Source organism: Eriocheir sinensis, chromosome 37, assembly GCF_024679095.1.
Source record: "Eriocheir sinensis breed Jianghai 21 chromosome 37, ASM2467909v1, whole genome shotgun sequence".
NCBI classification, from domain to species: domain Eukaryota; kingdom Metazoa; phylum Arthropoda; class Malacostraca; order Decapoda; family Varunidae; genus Eriocheir; species Eriocheir sinensis.
Window position 1 is genome coordinate 5,737,677 of NC_066545.1, and position 24,696 is coordinate 5,762,372.

The 24,696-nt window shown below is 44.4% G+C and overlaps 1 long non-coding RNA gene across 1 annotated transcript in view; it reads left to right on the plus strand.

Annotated features, from left to right (window-relative positions):
- Window positions 1-24,279, plus strand: part of LOC127008127 (uncharacterized) — a 107,529-nt gene extending 83,250 nt beyond the window's left edge. Inside the window, exon 4 of the long non-coding RNA XR_007760819.1 lies at window positions 24,136-24,279. This is a non-coding gene — a long non-coding RNA (uncharacterized LOC127008127). The remainder of the gene's footprint in view (window positions 1-24,135) is intronic.
- The last annotated feature ends 417 nt before the right edge of the window (window positions 24,280-24,696 follow it).

Sequence of the window (24,696 nt, forward strand, 5' to 3'; positions counted from 1 at the left end):
CTCCCTCATCTCCCCTTACCCTTACAGCCTCACTGGGACCTCACCGCTGCCGCCGCCGCCGCTGCCGTTGCCTCTTCCCTTAATGGTGGCCGGCTCTCCTCTCTCTCCCCTCTCACCACCATCACCACCACCACTACCACTATCTCTACCATCATCACTACAGCCATCATCATCACCAGCATCATCATTTCCTTGCCCCTGATTTATTTTTTGTTCTTCGTTTTTGTTTTGCTAATTGTATCTTTCCATTTTCATTATTTTTCTTTTTTGCCTCCTCCTCCTCCTCCTCCTCCTCCTGCACCATCATTACCATCATCATCACCATCACCATCATTTCTTTTTCTTGTTTTTTTTCTTTCTTCATTTCTTTTCTGCTTTTTACATCATTTTCACTTTTCTCGTCGTCATTATTTCTCCTATTTCGCCGCCTCCTCCTCTTCCTCCTCCGTCATCACTACTCATCATCATCATCATCATCATCATCATCATCATCACTTTCCTGTACTAGATTTTTTTGTTCTTCATTTGTTTTTTCATCTTTATTATTTCTCCTTTTCGCCTCCTCCTCCTCCTATTCCTGCTCCTCCACCATCATCATCACTATCATCACCATCTCCTTGTCATTCATTTCGCCTTCTGGTCCATTTCTTTCCTGCTATTTATATCTCTCTCACTATTTTCATCTTCATTATTTCTTTTTCTGCTCCTGCCTTTTCTTTTCCTCCTTCTTGAGACTCTCGTACCTCCCCTCAGCATCATCCTCTTTTATCCCTTCCTTATTCTCCTTATACTTGACCTCTTTCTCCATCTTCTCCTCTTACTCCTTCGTCTCCCCCTCTTTGATCTTTTCTCCCCTCTCCCCTTCTTGACGTAATTCTTCTTTCTTCCTCCTCCTCCTCCTCCTACTCCTACTCCCCTTCTCCTCCCCCTCCTTCATTACCCTCCGCGGGGGACGATAAGGTTCACGTCAGGCCGGAGTTTCCCTTATGAATGATCCTTGATAACACGATGGTCAGGGCGCGGTACATCCCTCCCCCCTCCCTCCTCCTCCGTTCCTTCTCCCTCCTTCTCCCTTCCCCTTTATCTCCAGCTCTTTCTTCCTTCCTTCCTTCAGTTTTCCTCTAGCCCTGTCTTCATTCCTTTTATCCGTTCTCCCTTCCTTCACTCCTTTGTTTCACTTCTTCTTCTATACTTCTTTACTCTCTTCTCCTTTCCTTCGCTTCTCTCACTTTCTTCTTTCTTCCTTCATTTTTGTACTTTGTTTGCCCTTTCTCTTTTATTTTCTTTGTTCTCCCTTTCTTAACATCTGTATTCTCCCTCCCTTCTCTTCTTCAGTCCCTTCTTCCTTCATTCCTCCACTCTTCTTTCTTTCATTTCTTGGTCACCTTTTTCCTTCCTTCACTGCTTCGTTTCCTTCCTTCCCTTTTTGTTACTCATTCCTTTCTTCATTCAGCCTTTTTCACCCCGTTTTCACTTTGCATTCTCTCCCTCCTTTATTCCTTCTTTCTTTTCTTCCCTCCTTGCTTTATTCCTTTTTCTCTCTCTCGCCTTCACGTTTAACTTTTGTCTCTCACTCTTCTTCTTTTATTCCCGTTTCCCTTTCTCTCCCTCCTCCCTTTCTCTCCTCTCCCTTTTATCTTCACATTTCATCCTTTATTTCTGTATTCCTTTCTCTATAATAACTTACTAACACTTCTTCATCTTTTTCTTACTTTCACTTTCCTTCATTTTTCCTTTTCTTTTCCTTCTTCTACTTTCTTCCCTTCCAGTTCCTTTCCTGTTCTCTTATCTTTCTTTACATTTTTTCATCTTGTGCTTTCCTTTCCCTTCGTTTCTATCTCTGTATCCACTTTGTTTCTTCTTCACACCCTTCCGATTTTTTTTTCTTCCTCCTCTTCTCCTCCTTCATATTCTCGTTCTTGCTCTCATTCTTATCCGTAGTTTTTTTTCTTTATTCTTTCTTATTTCACCCTCCATTTCGCTCTTTATCCCTCACTCTTTCATTGTTTGTTCCTCGCCTTTACCCTCTTTGTTCCTCTTCCTTTTTTATTTATTTTTTCATATTCTCATCCCTCCTTCCTCCCTTCTTTTCTTCCTCCCATATTTTACTCTTGCTCTTTTGTCTCACCCCCCCTTTTCTCTCTCTCTCTCTCTCTCTCTCTCTCTCTCTCTCTCTCTCTCTCTCTCTCTCTCTCTCTCTCTCTCTCTCTCTCTCTCTCTCTCTCTCTCTCTCTCTCTCTCTCTCTCTCTCTCTCTCTCTCTCTCTCTCTCTCTCTCTCTCTCTCTCCTCTTCTTTATCCATTGTCTTTCCTTTATCTTTTACTTTTTCTCCTCTCCTCCTTTTATCAACACCTTCCTCTCTCCTCTCTTTCCCTTATTTCCCTCTTTCTCTTCCTATCTATTTTTACTTTTGCCTCTTATTCTTTTACTCTTTGTTTTTTAATGTTTATATCACCTTGCTGTTATCCCCTCCTTCCTCTCCTTCTTTTCCCATTTCCATCTTTATTTCCATTTCTCTTTTCTTTTTGTGTTCTGTTCTTTCTTTTCTTATCTTTCGTCACGGGGAAATTCTTTGGCATTCTCCCCTTGTATTCGTTATCTATAAATTTCTTTTTTTCTTCTTTTTGGTTTGATTTTTCCTTTATTATCGTGTTTATCCTCTGCTGAGAGCCTTCTTTTTCTCCTTGCTTTATTTTGCCTGTTATTCCCTTGTTAATCTGTCCCTGATATTAAACATGAAGGGATCAAGCAATGGTTCTTTTCTCAGACGGCGTTTCGACTTTGTCCTTATGGCTTTCAGATTTCTTCATTACAGAAAAATCTCTTTCTCAGTATTTAATGATGGAGAACTGAATGTTTGTTTATATTTTGCCATCGGGTGTTTATTGTATGTTCCCGAAGTCTGATTCTTTTAGATATTGTCAATTTCTGCTTTTACTTTTCCCGCGCTCTATTTTTCCTGTCCTTGCCATTCCATTTCCTCGGTCAACAAGATCTTCCTTTCCCTCATTCCCGGTTTCCGGAGCCAACCACGCTCTATTATTGCTTCATGTTCTCGGCGCTGCTATTTCCTGGTCCCTCTGTCTCGCCGGATTTTTATTTTTTTGTGTGTGTGCCTGTTCCCTTTTTTTGCTCCACACACACACACACACACACACACACCTCATCCTCGGGCCTCGCAACACTATATTCTCGTCTTAACTCTCACTTCATTACCAATAAACTGGAATTTGACTCCGAGGGGTTCTCTCTCTCTCTCTCTCTCTCTCTCTCTCTCTCTCTCTCTCTCTCTCTCTCTCTCTCTCTCTCGGCGCTGGCTTTTACGGGGGACAACGCTCTGGTAATTAAATATGAATAAGTCTCTCAGAAAATGCTGAAAAAAAGAAAACGGAAGCGCTGTGCTCGTCCCTTATTTGTATGTATGTAATGGCGTGTGTGTGTGTGTGTGTGTGTGTGTGTGCGCCTACAATAGTGAGTAGTTCGAAATTGAGTGGCGGAAAAAAATGCTTAATGTGTGTTGCTGTTACTGTTGTTCTTGTTTTTCCCAGGGTAACTTTAGCCCGTCCGCCGGTAAATATATAAATAAGTTAGTTGTGATGGACTCTAATTACCGTTCATAACACACGCACCGAAAATTATATATGGGGGAAAGAATTTTTTGTGTGCTGCTAAATAAACCTGGCAGTTAATCATGACGAATTATGTGAAAAAATAATTCTGTGAAGACTAATTACTTTTTAGAGCTTGCCTACCCCCCATCACCCCCTCTCCCCACTCCTTTCCCCCCCTTTCTCCCCTCTCTCCTCTCCCTGAACCCCCCTCGTCTCCCTCCTCTCCTCGTCTCCCTCTCTGTATTCGGCTTCCCTCCCCGTAGTGTGTGTGTGTGTGTGTGTGTGTGTGTGTGTGTGTGTGTGTGGCGGAGTGACGGGAGTTAATGACGTGTGTGTGTTGCCTTTGGAACTAATGGTAATGAAATGAGTGAAACAGGCTTAATGATAATGATGGTGATGATGATTCTGATTGTGGTGATGATGATAATGATGGTGATAATGATCCTGATTTTGGTGATGATGATAATGATGGTGATAATGATCCTGATTTTGGTGATGCTAGGGACAAAATGATGATGATAAAGAAAAAAATAGTGATGATAATAGGAATAATAAGCTTCAAATGATAAACCACCCCTTCATTTTTTTATACGATGATTCTGATTTTGGTGATGATGATAATGATGGTGAAAACGATTCTGATTTTGGTGGTGATGGTGATGGGGACAAAATGATGATGATAATGAAAAAATAGTGATGATAATAGGAATAATAAGCTTCAAATGATAAACCACCCCTTCATTTTTTATACTCTCATCCTTAGCAACATTACTTATTTTTTGTACTCGTAATTACTCTTTTCATCTTCACTATCTCCCTCATTATCACCCTTCCTTATCACGACTGCAATCTTTATCCCTCATATCCCGAATCACAATCACTATTATCTCTATCATCATCACCATCACCACCACCATCATCATCATCATCATCATCATCATCATCATCACCTTCACCACCATTATCATCATCATAATAATAATTTTCATGAGGCGTCTGTTTACTCTCATTGCCATTTCAATTACGCACATTGTTGACTCCCTCCGTTGGTTGATGAAATTATTGTGCGAGAGAGAGAGAGTTAGTTTGTATGTGTGTGTTCGTATGTGTGTGGGTTTGTGTGTTCGAGGTACCATCTGGCTGCTAGTAACTGAGGACACACACACACACACACACACACACACGCACACACACACGCACACACTCTACACACGCTACACTAACTTTGTAACTCATTCTGACAGTCTCATATAAGGACTGCCCCAAGAGGAGGAGAAGGAGGAGGAAGAGGACGGGGATGATGAGGAAGAAGAAGAGGAAGAAGAAGAGAGGGGAAGAAGAGCTAGAAGAGGGAAGGAAATGGGGGTGGAGGGAGGGGCGGAAAGTGTGAGACGAGGCTGAAAAAAGGAGAGGAAGTGGAAATGAAATAAAAAGATTAGAGAGAGAGAGAGAGAGAGAGAGAGAGAGAGAGGGAGAGGGAGAATGCTTGAAAAAAATACGGAATAGAGAAAAAAGCGTGATGGAAAGAGGCTGTGATTGAGAGTTACCGCCACAAGGGAATCCAGTCCTAAGAGTACTTGGGGGCGAGGGGGTGAGGATACTGAGAGAGAGAGAGAGAGAGAGAGAGAGAGCATTGTGATGTTAATTGTTGCCAGGAACGAGTATTTGCCGTGTGATTTTGTTTGTTGAATTGTTGTAGAGAAGGTGACGCTGTTTGTATGGGTTTTGTGTGTCTTCTTCTTCTTCTTCTTCTTCTTCTTCTTCTTCTTCTTCTTCTTCTTCTTCTTCTTCTTCTTCTTCTTCTTCTTCTTCTTCTTCTTCTTCTTCCCTTTACTCCTATTCCCGTTGATGTATGTCCTTCGTATTTCTTCTCTTTTTTTACATCCTTCCCTCTCTTTCCCTGTCTTCTTGTCCTTCAATATCCAACCATTACTCTTCTCCTCCTCTTCCTCTTTCTCCTTCTTCCCCCCTCCTCCTCCTCCTCTTTCTCCTACGTTTTCCCCGTTTCTCTTCCTCCTAGCCGGAACGAAATAAATAAGATGATTAATTGATGGATAAACCTGACTGTGTGTGTGTGTGTGTGTGTGTGTGTGTGTGTGTGTCTGGAAAGGAAATATACTGCGATTGTAAATAGACAAAATGAAGTGTATAAAGATCTTCAAAAGGGAGGAATAATTAAAAAAAAAAGGAAGTAGAATAAGAGAAAGGGAGAAGATTTAAAAATGTATTTCTTCTTTTCTCGCGCATCGAAACTTTTTAAAATGAAATCTTCCCATTGATAACTGATCTCGAGGGAGGGCCAGATGCTGAGGAGGAGGAAGAGGAGGAGGAGGAGGAGGAGGAGGAGGAGGAGGGAAGACGGATGGTTATGGACGCGTGAAGAAGACTTATGGGTATTCAAATTAAGGTTTATATTTTTCCTTCGCCATTATTTCATTTATACTTTTCCTTCTCCATTCTTTCATGTATACTTTTTCTTCGCAATTTCATTTATATTTTTTATCTTGTTGTTCTTTCATTTATATTTTTCCTCTTCGCAATTGTTCCATTTATATTTTTCCTCGACATTCTTTCATTTATAGTTTTCTCGCCATTGTTTCATTTATATTTTTCTTTGCCATTTTGTTTCATTTTATATTTCTTCTTCGCTGTTTTATTGTTTTTATTTTTATCGCATTTTTTTATTTCTATTTTCTTGTCATTCTTTCACATTTTTTTCCGCCATTAATTTCATTCATGTTTTTTCCCCTCGCCATACTGTCATTCTAATTCTTCTCCGTTATTGTCAGTGCTTCTTTAAGTCACCATTCCTTCATTTTCATTCTTTCCTCGTTATTCTTTCATTTATATTTTTCTTCCTCTTTCTTTCATTTATATTTTTCTCTGCCATTCTTTCATTTATATAATTTTCACCCTTATTCCTTCCATTATTTATTTTTTCTCCATTTCATTTTTTGAGGTTCGGAGATGCATATATTTTTTCTCCTTTTCTGCTCCTTTTCTTATAATTTCTGCTTTTCCTGGCCCTAGAGAGAGAGAGAGAGAGAGGGAGACCGACCGACCGACAGACAGACAGAGAGACCCACTATGATATCGCAACTGAAAGGGAAAGAGAGAATGGTTGAATGGAATATTTATTTAGATGGAGGAAAAAGTGGAGGGGAAACAAAAATATACGGTTGATGGTGGAGGAAGAGTGATTGATGGAGGGGACGGGGAGGTGATGAAAGGAGAATAGGCGGGAAAAAAAACAAGAAAAAAAAACATATGGAGAAAGGGAAAGGAATGACCGAAAAGTGGTGTGTAGGTAGAAACATATAGAAGAGAGAGAGAGAGAGAGACCATAATTCTTTTTATATTCTAGAAAATATTATGCCAGAAGATAAAGCTAATTTGCTCTTCTTTTACTCATTTTTATTTTCTCTTCCCTTTCTTTCTCTTCTCCTCCCTTCCCTTCACTTCCCTTACTTCCCACCTTCCATTATTTTCCCTTCAATAATCTTCAGTGATGTTTCTTCCTTTCCCTGTTCTCTCTTTCCCTCCTCTCGCCTTTTGCTGCTTTCCTTCCCTTATCTTTCAATTTCCTTTTCTCACTTTCCATGCCCTTTCCTTCCCTTATCATCCTTTTCTTTTAGTTTAACTTCTTTGCCTTTCCTTCTGCCTTTCTTACTCCTTTTATTCTGTTATTTCTTCCTCCCACATCTCTCTCCCTTCCTTCTCTTTCCTTCCCTTCCCTTCGATTTCATTAATTTTTTATATTTATTGTTTTCCCTTTTTATTAACTACCTCCTCTTCCTTCGTTTTCATTCTTTCCTTCACTTCTGTTCTCACTTTCTCTCTAAATTCGTCTCTTCCATTTTCACTTCCTTCCTTTCTTTTTTTAGCCTCTCTTCCCCACCCTAAGCTTCCCTGTTTTATCCCATCTCCCTTTCCAGAGTCCTCCTCCCTTCCCTTTCCTTCGCTATCCACTCCCCCACTCTACCTCCCTTTCATTCCTCCCCCCTCATCCTTCAATCCCTTTCCTCCACCCCTTCCTTCCTCTCCTCTCAACCTCCCCTCCCTTTCCTCCACCCCTTCCTTCCTCTCCCCTCATCCTCCCCTTCTTTCCTCTCCCCTCATTCTCCCCTCCCTTTCCTCCTCCCCTTCCTTCCTCTCCCCTCATCCTCCCTTTTCTTCCTCTCCCCTCATCCTCTCCTTCTTTCCTCTCCCCTCATTCTCCCCTCCCTTTCCTCCTCCCCTTCCTTCCTTTCCCCTCATCCTCCCCTTCCTTCCTCTCCCCTCATCCTCCCCTCCCCTCATCCTCCCCTTCCTTCCTCTCCCCTCATCCTCCCCTCCGTTTCCTCCTCCCCTTCCTTCCTCTCCCCTCATCCTCCCCTTCCTTCCTCTCCCCTCATCCTCCCCTCCGTTTCCTGCTCCCCTTCCTTCCTCTCCCCTCATCCTCCCCTTCCTTCCTCTCCCCTCATCCTCCCCTTCCTTCCTCTCCCCACATCCTCCCCTCCGTTTCCTCCATCCCTTCCTTCCTCTCCCCTCATCCTCCCCTCCCTTTCCTCCTCCCCTTCCTTCCTCTCCCCGTCGGTCGGTACAGTTCCATATAAATTCTCATAAATGTCGGAAATGTTTTGGCTCACCTGAGCGCCGCGGGGCATGACGAACGCATTTTAATTACCTGTATTCTCGCCGTTCATTAGTTAATAAGGTAAACGGGGAAAAGGGGGGCGAGGGGGAGGGATGGGGGGCGTTGATGGGGACGGGAAAGGGGGGGTAAATGCAATGGGGGGAGAGTTTATGGGGTTTTGCTTGTTTAATGGTTCGCTTGTTACTACTACTACTTCTACTACTACTGCTACCGCTACAGACTTCGTTTACTACTGCTACAATTTCTACTACTGATGGTGATGATATTGCTCCTTGCTCATTAACACCACTTTCATCACACTCATCATCACCATCATCATCACCACCACGAGTACACGGAGACGCCAAATTATGTATCAGTCCCATGTACCCGCTAATTATATTCCCGAAACGCAGGGAGGAATAGTAATACTGTCTCCCTCACGGCTAATTAGAGAGAGAGAGAGAGAGAGAGAGAGAGAGAGAGAGAGGTACGGTAAAAGGGTAGAAATAAAATATGGATGGAGGAAAGGAAAGGTAGGAGGAAGGAAGGATGAGAATAAAAAAAAAAGATGAAAAAGGAAGAGGCACAAAGAGGGGAAAGGCGAGGAATGAATGACGAAAGATTGAGGGATGAAGAGCGAAATGGAGAGTAAAACAAGAAAAGAAAACAAAAACTGAACTGTGGGTGAGAATGAGAGAAAGAGAGAGAAGGCGAAGGATTAGAAAAGGAGGAAGATGTAAAAACGAAAGGGTGTGAAGAAGGAACAAAGAGGAGATAGAGTGATGAGTGGTAAAGAAGAAGAAGAGGGTAAGGAAAGATAAAAGGAAACAAGAGAGAGCTAAATTGTGAAGAGAGAGAGAGAGAGAGCATTCCCCCTCTCTCCATACGTCTCTCCTCCATTCGTGCCTCTCAACAACGTAAAAAGTAACACGTGCGGTTTGGCGTGTATTTTTGTGATTTTGGCGGGCAATTAACCTGTAATTAACTGAGTTCACAAGCACGCAGCTATTTTGCCGGCCATGAATGTATGTGTTTGTGTGTGCGTAGGGAGGTTTATATTCATGTATGTATGTATGTATGTATGTGGATGTACGTCACTGTTTATAAATAGAGAGATGGATAGATCCTGTGTGTGTTTGTGTGCTCTCTCTCTCTCTCTCTCTCTCTCTCTCTCTCTCTCTCTCTCTCTCTCTCTCTTTATTCCCATTTTCCTTAAGGTTTTATTACTTTATCCCTCCTACCTCCTTTTTTTCTCTATAAAGTCTGATTCTCTGGCTAATTGTCAATAGTTTTCCTTCATCTTTTCTTTCCGTTTTCCGCCAGCCTGATTATTTTCATGCTGCCTTTTGTCTTTCCCTTTTCTCCCATGACGAGTGTCTTCGTGGAAATTTATATGTTGAGTTGGCCTGACCTTGAGAGAGAGAGAGAGAGAGAGAGAGAGAGAGAGAGAGAGATGCAAATGATGAAAGAATATTTGAAGTGTAGAAACAGAAAAAGAATGTAAATAAAACTGAAGAATAAGCTCTGAAAAAAAAACACAATAACAGCGAAGAATAACAACAGGAATGAGAGAGCGAAGAACAGCCATCGTTTTCTTCACAATAACAGAAAACTAACAGGAGAACAGAGAAAAAAAAAACAATAACAGTAAAGTGCTGGACGCCTACTTTCACTATGCCCCCTCCCTCTACACACACACACACACACACACACACACACCTCACTCACCCCAACACACTCCCACGTTTAATTTCACTCAACAACAAGAACGAAAAAAAAAAACCCAGACTGTGTATGTACAATAAAAAGCATGCAACTAACAAACACACCAGACAGCACTTTTTACTACCCCAGACAGCTACGTAAACACACACACACACACACACACACACACACACACACACACACACACACACACACACACACACACACACACACACGTAGCTTTATCTTTTCTAGGCCGACGACCAATTTTTCCCTCCGCTCCGTCTCTTTGAAAATCCTCGCGAGACAAAATATTCGCGGAGATAAGCCGTGTGAGCAGGATTTTGGGGTGACAGGTAGGCAGGCAGGCAGGTGGTGGTGGTGGTGGTGACTTTGGCGATGACGTCTTGGTTGGTGTTTCTATGGTGATGGTGATGTTTACTATTTTTGTTGTTTGTTTTGTGTTTGTGTTGACGATGTTGTTGTTGGTGGTGGTGGTGGTGTTACTGTTGTCGATTATAGTGTCCTGCTGGTCATGTTAATTTTTGTGTTGGTGATGCTGTTTATTATGGGTTATTTGGGGGAGGGGGTGGAGGCGACATAGAGGGAAACACGGAGAGAAATTAGGAATGAATAAAGAGAAAGAAAATAGAATAAAAATGTAGTTAGGGGTAGGTAAGACAGAAGGAATGAAGAAAAGGAGAAAGCAAAAAAAAAAAAAAATTAGGCAGGTTGTTAGGTAAGTAGGTAGGATGAAAAGGCATTAAGGAAGAAAAATGAAGATATAAAAACTATGGGTTGGTTTGTAGAAGGGATTAAGGAATGAATGGAGGAAGGAGGTAGGGAAGGAAGGAACGAAGAAAAAAAGAAAAAGGTTTGTAGATACGTAAATAGAAATAAATGAAGGAAGGGAGGAAAGAAGGAAAGAATGGAATGGAGGAAGGAGGTAGGGAAGGATGGAACGAAGAAAAAGTAAAAAAGAAAAGGTTTGTAGATACGGAAGAAGAAAGAAACAAGGGAAGGGAGGAAAGAAGGAAAGACGGGAAAGGAGGAGAGAGGGAGGGAAGGAAGGAACGTAGAAAAAAAGAAAAGGTTTGTAGGTACGTAAGTAGAAAGAAATGAAGGAAGGGAGGAAAGAAGGAAAGGAGGAGGGAAGGAAGGTGGGTGTTCGTGCGTGCGTGCGTGTAATCTGGTCTTCCTTTCTGACTCTCCGAACGAATCTCGCCGATGAATCTGTGTGAAGCTGTGAACTTTTTTTTGTTTTTTTGTTTCCCTCCCTAGTTTTACTCCAGGTTGTTGGTTTTGAGTTGTTGTTGTTGCTCTTGTTGTTGCTGGTGATGGTAGTGATGGTGATTGTGGCGTGGTGGTGCTTTTGTTGTTGTTGTTGTTGTTGTTGTTGTTGTTGTTGTTAGGATTATGATGAAATAGTTTGACTGACGTAAGGTGAGGTGACTTTCAGAATGTGTGTGTGTGTGTGTGTGTGTGTGTGTGTGTGTGTGTGTGTGTGTGTTTCAGAGTGTGCCTGGTGCGAGGGGATTGGTGCTTTGCCTTTTTTTTACCGCGAAAGAGAAAGAAAAAAAAGTTGTATCAAGGCATTTTTTTTCTGTAGGGATTTTTTTTTCGTGTTTTGTTGGTGGTAGTGGTAGCGATAGTTGTGGTAGTAGCAGTGGTAGTGGTGGTGGTGGTAGCAGTGGTAGGCTGTGGATGGAAGCTTTAAGATTCGGTTGGGGTTGTAATGGTGATGGTGGTGGTGATGATGGTGAAGGCGAGGATGATGGTGTTGGTGGTAGTGATTGTCGGAACAGTGGTGTTGACGGTGACGGTGATGGTGGTGGTGGTGGTGGGCCTGGGCAGTCCATTACCGTGTGTACTGATGCATCACACCAGCAGTCCCTCGCCGTCCCTCTTATGCGACGAAAAAAAAAAAAGTAAAAAAAAATCGGTAGAAATAGGAAATAAAATCTTGAAGGAATCCGACGTTTCCGGTCTGGACAAATTATTCGCTCGACATTTTTGAAGGGAGGTCCTGGACGCGGTTTGGGGACGGCCTCGCGTGGGAGGCCCCGCGACTCGACTGGTTCATTGTAGCGCTAAAAGACGCCCAAATTGCTGGACTGGACGCGGCCTGACCTACCCCCTCCTCCCTCCTTCCCCACCCCTTTCCCTCCTGCCTTCCCTGGCTCACTCCTTCCCCCCTTCCTTTCCCTCTTGCCTTCCCTGCCCCTATTCCTCCCTCCTTCCCCACCCCGTTCCCTCCTGCCTTCCTTGACTCACTCCTTCCCCCTTTCCTTTCCCTCTTGCCTTCCCTGCCCCCTTTTTCCTCCCCTCTCCCCTTGCTCCTCTGCTATTTCCCTTCAGCTTTCCATTCCCTCCCCATCTCTTCCCATTTTTATGCCCGCTTCTCTTCTCTCCCTCCCTCCCCCTCACTTCCTCTGCTATTCCCAACTGCTATACCCTCCTCCCCCTATTTCATCTTCCAACTCCTCTCCCCCTTCCCTCTTATCCTCCCTCCCTCCCCTCCTCTGCTATTCCCATCTGCTGTACCCTCCTCCCCCTTTCCCATCATTCCACTCCTTACTCCCTCCCTCTTTCCTCACTCTTCGTCCCCCTTCCTTGCTCCTTCTGCTGTTCCCTTTTCAGCTTTCTAAACCCACCTGCTGCGCCCCTCTCCCTCCTTTCCCCTTTCTCTACCCCCTTCTCCTTCCCTCTCTCTCCTATTTGCTTCCGCTGCTATTCCTTATAACCTTTCCATTCCCGCCTCCTACAATCTCCCCCTCTCCACTCCACTCCACTCTTCATCTCCCCCTCTCTTTTCCCCATTTTCCACCTTTTCCCTTTGCTTACTCTGCTCTTCCCCCATATCCTTTCTGTTTTCAGTTTTGCGCCCATCATCTCATTTCTTCCCTTTTCTTTCTCTCTCCCTCTCTCCCCTTTCCCACTCCCACGTGTCTACCCTTCATTCCTTTCCCCCATGCAGCCTCCCCACTCTGCACAACCACTCCCCTTTTTCCCCACTTCCTCCCCGACGATCTGCACCTCCTCCCCTACATAGAAAACCTGTCCCTTCACCATGTTTTGACGCCTCCCCCTCCTGTCTCTCTCCCCATCCCTCCTCCTCCTGTCTCTCTCCACATCCCTCCCCCCTCCCCCTCCTCCTCCCCATCCCTTTCCATCCTCCCTCCTGCTCCCCTTCCCTAACCAAAACTTCTACTTTTTAACATAGGCGAAGAATCGTGATCTGAACCAGGGCCTAACGCGACGAAATTTTGCCTTAGCGAGTACATACGACGACAGACAAACACTGACGGAAAGTAGTACAGTAAATGATAGTGCGCTGGAGCTTGATGAAAAAAAGAAAGGTGAATCCGTGTAGGGGGTATTCCAGGAGGAGCAAAAGGAGGAGGAGGAGGAGGAGGGAGCAAATGGTGAGTCGGGATGCTGGCGGATGGCAGCAAAATAGCGAGATGGACAGAGTGAGGCGAGGGATGCGAAGCGTGAAGCGAGAGTAACCAGACGGGGGAGAGGGGGGGAGGGGGGATTCTAGGAGGAGGAGGAGGTGGAGGGGGTAGTAGGGGAGTGGACGAGGGCAATGTTCAGGGTCAGGCAGGACGCGGTGAAAGCAGGAGAAATAGCAGCAGATGATGATGAAGGAATAACAGAAGTACAGCGCATGCAGACGTAATGAAATCGGAGGACGAAAAATTAGAAATATCAGGAGTTAAGGTGATGGAGGAGGGAACATGAGGAGGAGGAAGAAGGACTAGCAGGAGATAAGAATTTGAAGGAAGAAACAGAAAAGGGAGGGAGAAAAGGGATGGAATATCAGGATTTAAGAACATGGAGGACGAAAAAGGAGGAAGAAGAAAAGAACGGCATAGCAGGAGTTAAGAACATAGAGGAAGAAGCAGCAAAAAAATAAGGTAAAGAAGGATTAAGAACAGTGTCAAATTGCAGGATTGGAGAAAAAAAGGAAGAATATAATCAAAGTAAGTTAATCTAAAATCCTGAGAGCAGCTGAAAAAGGATGAAACGAAAGAGTAACATAGCAAGAGGTGAATCAGAAAGAAGAAAAGACTCTGAAACAACGAAAACAAGCTATGAAACAGAAGAAATAACAATCTTTTTAGGGGCAATAAGTAGCGGGGTTTTTTTACGTTTTTTTTTTTAGCCCTTGAACTGTCTCCTTTGCTGTTTAAAATAAAAAAAAACTAAGGAAAATAAAAAGAACTATGTTTAAAGAAGGAAGGGAGGCTAGAAGCAGATCAAACAAGAGTGAATGAAAGAAATGATTATTAGTGTAACAAGGAAAAATAATGGAAGCAAAATCAGCAACAATATCGGAAAACTTGAATACTAAACCGAAAGAAAGACATTGGAGATATAGTTGGATAAATATTACAGGGAGAAGGAGGAAGAGGAAGAGGAGAAGGACGAGGAGGGGGGAGAAGATTAGGAGAAGGAACATGAGAAAGAAGATGAATAAGAGGAATTCGAAGAGATTTAACACGTGAAGAGGAACAACGTAATGCAGATCAAGAGGAAAACGAAAACAAGCAAAGCGGAATGATAAAGGAGGAAGAGGAACAGAAATGAGAGAGAGAGAGAGAGAGAGAGAGAGAGAGAGAGAGATGCACAAAGGGACTATGGAAAGAAACTCACATAGGGAAATAGCTTTTGAAACACACACACACACACACACACACACACACACACACACACACACACACACACACACACACACACACACACACACCTTGCCTCACCTCGTAATTGGGCGGCATACCTGAATTTAAGTTCGCTCGTCGAGAAAGAAAATGTCAGCCGCTCTCACGTCGACTGGAATTAGCATGCTCCTCCTCCTCCTCCTCCTCCTCTTCTTCTTCATCATCTTCCTTTCTTCTTCTTCTTCCTCCTCCTCCTTCTCCTTTTCCGATGAGTGTTCTCCGGTTTTAATCTTGCTTTACTTATTTCTCTGTTTTTTGTCTGTCTTCTGGATCCTCTAAATTCATCTTCTCTCTATCTCTCCTCCTGCTACTCCTCCTCTTCTTCTTCCTCCTCCTCTTTTTTTTCCTTCTCCTCCTCCTCCTCCTTTTCTGATGATTGTTCGGTTTTAATCTTGCTTTTCACTTATTTCTTTGTTTTTGTCAGTTGTCTGGATCTTCTAAATTCATCTTCTCTGTATCTCTCCTGCTACTTCTCTTATATTTCCTCTTCCTTTTTCTTGTCATCGTTTTCGTCCTTGTCCTCGTCTACCTCGTCCTCTTAGTTCTCCCCCATCTCCTATTTTTACTCCTTCCTACTCTTTCCTCCATCTTCCCTTTCTCATTTCCCCAAACTTTACTCATCTCCCAGTTCTTCTCTCAGCTACATCTTCCTCTTCCCTTTTCCTCCTCTCCCTTCTCCTTTCCCTCCCCTTAATCTCGTTCCGTCTTAACTTCGAGGACTTGCTTTTTTTCAACCGAGGACTTCAGTTTGAGGTCATTCCCTAAAAAACGTTATGGAAAGTGTTATTTTTTTTTTTGACAGGAACAAAATTGATCTCCACCTTGCTGCGTATCAGGTTAATTATCTTTGCCACCACTTCAGATTTTTTTTTTTTTTTTTTTTTTTTTTTTTTTTTTTTTTTTTTACTGCGAGACATAAGTGCACGTGCTAAAGATTAGTGGACAATATATATAAGTTTTCATTGGTATTTAAGGTTACGATACAAATTCTATTCCTGATTCTCTCTCTCTCTCTCTCTCTCTCTCTCTCTCTCTCTCTCTCTCTCTCTCTCTCTCTCTCTCTCTCTCTCTCTCTCTCTCTCTCTCTCTCTCTCTCTCTCTCTCTCTCCCATTCTCTACCGTGTTGCATTTCACTGTCTTTACTTTCCCATTCCTCTCCTATCCTCAAGTCTTTTCTTATATTTTATCCCCCTTTTTTCTCTCCTTAATGCTCTCCTGTTTCCTTCGTATTTTTTTTGTGTGTGTTTTCCCTCCTACCTTTCTCTCTCCGTGTCTTTATCTCTCTTCTTTTCGCTCTTAAAACCTTCCTCCTTCTCCTTTTCCTGCACGTCATTTCTTCACATTTTTTTCTCTTCTTCCTCTGTTCTTTATTCTTTATTGTTTCCTTCTTCGCTTCCTCAGCTTTTTTTTCACACTTTCTTTTCTGTTGTTTCCTTTTATCTCTCTCTCCCGTTGCCGTATCTCTTTTACAACCCTCTTCTCTCTCTCTCTCTCTCTCTCTCTCTCTCTCTCTCTCTCTCTCTCTCTCTCTCTCTCTCTCTCTCTCTCTCTCTCTCTCTCTCTCGTTTAATTTTACCCCTCTCTCCTCTTTCTCCTCCTCTCCCTCCTCCTCCTCCTCCTCTTTTTCTCCTCAAAGTGGGTCATTTCTTCGTTTTCCTCTTGTGGATTTATGCGTCGCTTGACCTGCTAATATCAAGGGAGGAGGAGGAGGAGGAGGAGGAGGAGGAGGAGGAGGAGGAGGACTGTGTTACATAAGGGTGGTGAGGATTCTTAAACAAAGGAGGAAAAAAGGGGACAAAGGGATAGAGTGAGAAAAAAAAGACAGAAGGAGAGTGGGTTAAAATTAAGGAAGGGAAAGAAAAAGGGGAAAAAAAGAAGGGACCAAGGGGAGAAAAAAGGGTGAGAGGGAGAGTATGGGACAGCGGGAAGGGCACGAAGGGGAGGCATGGGGAAGGGCACTAAGAGAAGAGCAAAGAAGAGCATAGAAAATGGTTGGAGGAGGATAGAATAGAAGAAGAATGAAAGAGGAGGAGGAGGAGACAAGGAAAATATAAGAGTTAAGAGTTATGTAATGGTAGATGGGATGGGAGGGCGCTTACCTAAGAACATGGAGGAAGAGGAGGGGGAGAAGAAGAAAAAGAGAAGACGAAGAAGAACAGGGACAAGAACAAGACCAAAGAAAAGGGAGTAGGAAGAAGAAGAAGAGATAGAGGGAAGAGGTAAAAGTGATGGCCGAACAGAAGTGGAGTAAGGATCGGCGGCCCGGGGGAGGAGAAGTGGTCGTGTCCTGCCCGGCGCTCGTGGTCGTCCGCTGGCGTTATCTGTCTCGCCCTGTTGCTGTGTGGCTTGTAAAGTGAAGGGCCGGACCGCAAGACTCCTTCCTACCCTCCCGCCGCTGTCTTCCTCTTCCCTCTCGCCCGCTGTCTCCCTCTTCCAGCTCGCTGTCTTCCTCTTCCCTCCCTCCCGCTGTCCTCCTCTTCCCTCCCGCCCGCTGTCTTCCCCTTCCCTCCCGCTGTCTTCCTCTTCCCTCCCTCCCGCTGTCTTCCTCTTCCCTCCCTCCCGCTGTCTTCCTCTTCCCTCCCGCCTGCTGTCCTCCTCTTCCCTCCCGCCCGCTGTCTTCCTCTTCCCTCCCGCCCGCTGTCTTCCTCTTCCCTCCCGCCCGCTGTCTTCCTCTTCCCTCCCGCCCGCTGTCCTCCTCTTCCCTCCCGCTCGCTGTCTTCCTCTTCCCTCCCGCCCGCTGTCTTCCTCTTCCCTCCCGCCCGCTGTCTTCCTCTTCCCTCCCGCCCGCTGTCCTCCCATTCCCTCCCGCCCGCTGTCATCCCATTCCCTCCCGCTCGCTGACTTCCTCTTCCCTCCCACCGGCTGTCTTCCTCTTCCCTCCCGCCTGCTGTCTTCCGCTTCCTTCCCGCCCGCTGTCCTCCTCTTCCCTCCCGCTCGCTGTCTTCCTCTTCCCTCCCGCCCGCTGACTTCCTCTTCCCTCCCACCGGCTGTCTTCCTCTTCCCTCCCGCCCGCTGACTTCCTCTTCCCTCCCATCGGCTGTCTTCCGCTCCCTCCCGTTGTCTTCCTCTTGGCCCGTTCTTCTCCGCTCCTTCCTCTGGGCTGGTAAAAGGGGAGCATACAATATCGGGTTGAATAGGATCGTCTTCTTGTTTTATTTTTCATGGTTTGTTTGTCTCATGTGGGTATAGGACCTGAATAATTGTTACAGGGCAGTGAGACAAAGAATAGACCACCTCTAACAACAACACTAACAACAACACTACCACAACCATCACCAACATCTCTCACCACATTTTCATCTCCTCCACCACCACTAACTGCAGCAACACAATAAACACCATCAACATCTATATCATCACATTTCATCACCACCAGCAAAAACAACAACACTAAAACCACCACCAGCATCTCTGTCATCACATTTTCATCACCATCATCACCACCACCACTACCACCCACAACAACAACACTATAAACATCACCAACATCTCTATTATCAACTTTCACCACCACCACCACCATCACCAACACCATTACCTTTTCACATTACGCTATTATGATTTCTTTCACCACCTCCACCATCACCACCACCACTTCCACCACCCCTGTCAACAACAACAGCAACGATTATCAACAACAAAAAACAGGAACAAGAACACCAACAACGCCTGTGACTTCAGGTAAGACAAAGCCTCGACTCACAATTACCACCAACACACCTACAATTAACCTCAGCCCACGCACGCCGCCTGAACACCGCGGAAAGTGAGGTGAGAAGGAGGAGGAGGAGGAGGAGGAGGAGGAGGAGGAGGTAGAAAAAGAATAAAATAAAATTATAGAAGAAATAGAAGCAATAGAAGAAGAAGAAGAAAAAGAAGAAGTTAAACTGAGATGAAGACGAATCGTAGGCGAAGGACATGACGGAGAAGGAGCAAAAGAAATAGAAGAAGGAAAAAAGAACAAATAAAATTAAGAGGAAGAAAAGTCGTAGAAGGCGCAGGAGGAGGAGGAGGAGGAGGAGGAGGAGGAGGAGGAGGAGGAGGAGGAAAATTATTATGGTCAAAGAAGATAAAGAAAAAAGATCAAGGAGGAGGAAGGAAAATGAAATCGTTGATGAGACGCAGAAGATTGGGAGGAGGAGGAGGAGGAGGAGGAAGGCGTAGGGAGGGAGGAAGAGGAGGAAGAGGAGGAGGAAGGCGCAGGGAGGGAGGAAGAAGAGAAAGAGGAGGAGGAAGTTAAAGTGATAAATATTCCGATTCTGGAGAATGAGACGATTTTTAAGTTTGTTCCTAACTCCTGTGTCGCGCCTTAAATTGCTGGCGCTTTTTTTTCTTCTTCGGACAGACTGGGGAGGAATTTTTTTGTGGACGTAATTTTCCGCTTTACCTTTTTTTTTTCGGTGGGCAATGAACAGACTGGTATTTTTGGTGGGCAATGGACGGGCTGGTATTTTTTGGTGGGCAATGGATGGACTGGTATTTTTTGGTGGGCAATGGACGGGCTGGTATTTTTTGGTGGGCATTGAACGGGCTGGTATTTTTTGGTGGGCAATGGATGGACTGGTATTTTTGGTGGGCAATGAACGGACTGGTATTTTTGGTGGGCAATGAACGGACTGGTATTTTTGGTGAGCAATGAACGGACTGGTATTTTTTGGTGGGCAATGAACGGACTGGTATTTTTGGTGGGCAATGAACGGACTGGTATTTTTTGGTGGGCAATGAACGGACTGGTATTTTTGGTGGGCAATGAACGGACTGGTATTTTTGGTGGGCAATGAACGGACTGGTATTTTGGTGGACGGACTGGTATTTTGGTGGACAATGGACGGACTGGTATTTTGGTGGACAATGGACGGACTGGTATTTTGGTGGACAATGGACGGACTGGTATTTTGGTGGGCACTGGACGGACTGGTATTTTGGTGGACAATGGACGGACTGGTATTTTGGTGGGCAATGAACGGACTGGTATTTTGGTGGACAATGGACGGACTGGTATTTTGGTGGGCACTGGACGGACTGGTATTTTGGTGGGCACTGGACGGACTGGTATTTTGGTGGACAATGGACGGACTGGTATTTTGGTGGGCAATGAACGGACTGGTATTTTGGTGGACAATGGACGGACTGGTATTTTGGTGGACAATGGACGGACTGGTATTTTGGTGGACAATGGACGGACTGGTATTTTGGTGGGCAATGAACGGAGTGGTATTTTGGTGGACAATGGACGGACTGGTATTTTGGTGGACAATGGACGGACTGGTATTTTGGTGGACAATGGACGGACTGGTATTTTGGTGGGCACTGGACGGACTGGTATTTTTGTGGACAATGGACGGACTGGTATTTTGGTGGGCAATGAACGGACTGGTATTTTGGTGGACAATGGACGGACTGGTATTTTGGTGGACAATGGACGGACTGGTATTTTGGTGGACAATGGACGGACTGGTATTTTGGTGGGCACTGGATGGACTGGTATTTTGGTGGACAATGGACGGACTGGTATTTTGGTGGACAATGGACGGACTGGTATTTTGGTGGGCACTGGATGGACTGGTATTTTGGTGGACAATGGACGGACTGGTATTTTGGTGGACAATGGACGGACTGGTATTTTGGTGGACAATGGACGGACTGGTATTTTGGTGGGCAATGAACGGACTGGTATTTTGGTGGACAATGGACGGACTGGTATTTTGGTGGGCAATGAACGGACTGGTATTTTGGTGGGCAATGAACGGACTGGTATTTTGGTGGGCACTGAATGGACTGGTATTTTGGTGGACAATGGACGGACTGGTATTTTGGTGGGCAATGAACGGACTGGTATTTTGGTGGACAATGGACGGACTGGTATTTTGGTGGACAATGGACGGACTGGTATTTTGGTGGACAATGGACGGACTGGTATTTTGGTGGACAATGGACGGACTGGTATTTTGGTGGGCACTGGACGGACTGGTATTTTTTGGTGGACAATGGACGGACTGGTATTTTGGTGGACAATGGACGGACTGGTATTTTGGTGGGCACTGGACGGACTGGTATTTTGGTGGACAATGGACGGACTGGTATTTTGGTGGACAATGGACGGACTGGTATTTTGGTGGACAATGGACGGCCTGGTATTTTGGTGGGTAATGGACGGACTGGTATTTTGGTGGGTAATGGACGGACTGGTATTTTGGTGGGTAATGGACGGACTGGTATTTTTTGGTGGGCAATGGACGGACTGGTATTTTTTCTTTTTCCTGACAGGTTGGTGCGGTAACTCCTGTTATTTATTGATTGAGTTCTTTTCTTTATTTTGCAGACTAGTATTTTCCTTTTCTCGGGCTGATTAACCTTTTCTTTTCTTTTGTTGTAATTTTTCTTATGGATACTGGACATACTGATCATTTATTTGTATTTTTTTGCTGGTAGTTCGCTGAGGATTTTTCTGCATCTTCCGTTTTTTATTGTCTTACCTTTATTTATTTATTAGATTGGACAAGTTTGGCGAGTTTTTTTTTCTGCTGTATTGGTGATTTTTTCTTGTTTTCCGCCTGATGAGTTTAAGAATCTTTCTCCTGCCGGATTGAATTTAATTTCTTTTCGGGTCGAATGGTGAATTTTCTTCTTTAGATACTGTTGAATGGCAGACTGACTTAATGTGCATAGCCTCGAGTAGGTGGGTAAGATGAGTGAGTGAGTGAGTGAGTAGGTGAGCGATTGACTGAGAGGGAGTAAATATTTGAGTGAGTGATTGATTAACGGAGTGACGGAGTGAAAAGTAAGCGATTGTTTCAGGGAGTTCGTAAATAAGTGAGCGGCTGATTAATTAAGGGAGTGAGTGAGTAGGTGATTGATTGAGGGATTGAGGGACTGAATGATTGAGGGAGGGAGTGGATAAGAGAGTGATTAACTGAGGGAGGAAGTGAAAAGGTGAGTGAGTGATTCAAGGCAAGAGGATGTAAATTAATGAGTGACTGAGTTAGGAAAAATGTGAAAGAAAGAGAAAGTAAATAATCAGTGACGCACGTGACTCATCTGTCGCTCTGTTCGTTCTCCCGACATTACACTCACACCGGAACGACACGAACGAGAGGTGAGCGTACGTCCGTTAGTCCGTCCGTCCGTCCGTCAAAGAAAAGAAAAACGCTAAGCAAGGTCAGCGAAATAATTAAACGGGGGCGCGAGACCTCCCCATTAACCATGTCGGCTTTTCTCTCGTATTACTGATAGTTTTCTCTCTCTTTCTCTCTCTTTTGCGGAAATAAAATTATGAGCGTCGACGAAAAGCAATTTATTTTTACCGTGGGGAGACGAGGATTTATGGAATGTCAAATTTTGCGAGGACTCTGATACACAGGAACCGAAATGCCAATACTTTAAAAGAGGAAGCCAATCAGAGTGGGAGCGAGCGAACGAGAGAGAGAGAGAGAGAGAGAGAGAGAGAGAGAGAGAGAGAGAGAGAGAGAATGATAAAAGGGGAGCGTAAAAAACCTGTGGAATCAGATGAAATAGAGATCTGAGAGAACAGTATGATAAAATGAGAACCAAAATAAATTGATATAGACAGACAGATAGTTAGATAGATAGATAGATGGATAGATAGATAGATAGATGGATAGATAGATAGATAGATAGATAGATAGACAGATAGATAAATAGATAAGAGAGCATAAACGAAGACGAGTGATTGGTAAGAAAAAAAAAGTTCTACAAATGAGAGAGAGAGAGAGAGAGAGAGAGAGAGAGAGAGAGAGAGAGAGAGAGAGAGAGAGAGAGAGAGAGAAGGGGGGCGGGGGGTCAAAGGTTGAGTATTAGGCCCCGCGGCACTCCGAGGCACGTGGTGGGCGGCGGTGTGGCGGACAGATGGAATTTACCGGTGAGTGAATATTACCTGCCGCCCCGCCGGGATTTAAGGCCAATTACGGGGCGCCTGTGGGAAAAAGGTGGAAGAAGGAACGTTCAGACGGCCCTCTGGATTCCTATTACCGCGCCTACCACAACCATAGGCACCACCATCACTACCATCTTCACCATCATCAAAATTACCACCACTACCACGTCTGCTACCATCATAACCGGCGGCATCACCATCACTGCCATAGCTGCCATCACCACCACTATCATCATCATCACCACCACCACCATCATCATCATCATCATCATCATCACCACCACCATTACCATCACCACGACAAAATTAGGTGGCCCACATCAGGTGACTCGGTTAACTCGTCACATCACCACCACCACCACCACTACTGCTAACATCACTATCACCACCACCACCACCACTACTAACATTACCGTCATCACCACCACCATTACCTGCTCAATAGTCGTCAACTCTTCCACTTAGGACACTATGGTCATTTCTTTAAAAGTTTATGTTGCGTTATTTTTTTTTTTAAACGATACTTAGAACATAAGAAGAACATAAGAACGCAGGAGTCTGCAAGAGGCCGGTAGGCCTGTACGAGGCAGCTCCTTTGACCCTAAGCTCCCGTGTATCTAACCCCACCTAATATCGCTGTCCATGAATTTATCTAGTCTATTTTTGAATGTGACAATAATTGTATTGGCACTCACCACATGACTGCTAAGCCTATTCCACTCATCCACCACCCTGTTAGTAAACCAATTTTTGCCTATGTCCCTGTTGAATCTGAATTTATCCAGTTTAAACCCGTTACTTCGTGTCCTACCCGGTTCTCTTACCAACAAAACCTTATGAATGTCTCCCTTATTAAAGCCCTTCATCCATTTATAAACCTCGATCATGTCTCCACGCACCCTTCGCCTTTCTAGAGAATGCAAGTTTAACTGTTTGAGTCTTTCCTCGTATGGCAAGTTTCTCAACCCCTGAATCATCTTAGTCATCCTCCTCTGCACCGATTCTAACATTTTGATATCCATTCTATAGTAGGGTGACCAGAACTGAACCGCATAGTCAAGATGAGGTCTAACTAATGCTAAATATAGTTTGAGGAAGACTTCGGCGCTTCTGTTGCTTACGCTCCTTGAAATAAATCCCAGTACCCTATTAGCTCGATTTCTAGCTTGAATGCATTGTGCCCTTGGACGGAGATCAGAGCTCACTAAGACCCCTAAATCCCTCTCGCACCCAGACCTACTTATGAGAGTGTCATTTAAGCAATAGTTATGTGAGGGGTTGTTCCTACCTACACTCAGAATACTGCACTTCCCTACATTGTTAGATATTTCGATGCAGTTTTCTTATAACTCTACGTAACTTCATGTCTTGTTTTCTTTTTAATTTACTCTTTTTCTTTTATTCAGTCTATGTATTCTACTATTTTTCCTATTTTTTTCACGTAATTGATTCTCAGTTTTAAATTATTCTCTTACATCTGGAGCCTTTTTTTTATGCCCTTGAACTGACTCCCCTGCTGTTTCACATTTCACATCTTTTTGCTTCGTCGTTTCACATTGTTTTCCTTCTCTCTTTTTGTTGCAGGGGATCATGAAGGAGTAGAATGGCGCAAGGATAGTTTTCTGGCGCAATCACTTGATCGACACTCGCGACAACCTTGAGTGCGAGGAGAGAGAGAGTCGCTCGAAGGGAGAGTTGATTGTGTGCTGCTCCTCGTGAATATATTTTATTGCTGGAAACTTTTTTCTCAAACACAATTTTAGTCATTCGTCAGGAAGGAAGAGAGAGAGAGTTACACAACAAAAACAAATGAATACAGATAAAGACGCAACACACACACACACACACACACAAACACACACACACACACACACACACACACACACACACACACACACACACACACACACACACACACACACACACACACACTCCCAAAAACCACACACAATCACAAAATAAAGAAAAACGAAAGAAACCCCCAAAACTAAACTGAGTACATGAGGTGAGGGAAAGTGCAGGAGAGCGAGAGATAGGGAGAGAGAGAAAGAGCAAGAGAGAGAGCAAGAGACAGAGTGAGTCCCTTCCCCCCGTGGCTGCTGGAGTGTCCCCGTTCCTCCGGTGCCCTGGGAAATACACCTGGCT